Below are 407 nucleotides of genomic sequence, written 5' to 3' on the forward strand. Positions count from 1 at the left end.
TTCATTAGCTATATACTTATTCACAAGCATCCAGGTGCATAAGATTTTATTTACAGGAACATTTGCAAGAAAGAAAAAGCATAGCAAACACTAAAGCAAATAAATATTCATGTAAGCATTTGTACTGCAAAATCTCCTGGGGCCAGTTTAAATGCTTTTGTGTGTGTGTATGTGTGTGAGAGAGAGAGGAAAAGGAAAGAGTTATGTATGTTGTTGCAGAGGAGCAAGAAAAAATAAAGACCATTTACAGAGAGCAGCATCCACTGTCCCCACCAGTGAGGCCAGCAAAGTCAGGTTACAAGCTGGTGGCTGGATTGCAGCTAAGCAGCAGGGAGGTAGACTGAGGAGTGAGAAGGAGAGCTTTGATACTTGTAACCTCAGAAACTATTGCTGAAGTAAAACCCAAA

The sequence above is a fragment of the Crocodylus porosus genome, unplaced genomic scaffold (genome assembly GCF_001723895.1).
Source record: "Crocodylus porosus isolate Cpor-Errol unplaced genomic scaffold, CroPor_comp1, whole genome shotgun sequence".
NCBI classification, from domain to species: domain Eukaryota; kingdom Metazoa; phylum Chordata; order Crocodylia; family Crocodylidae; genus Crocodylus; species Crocodylus porosus.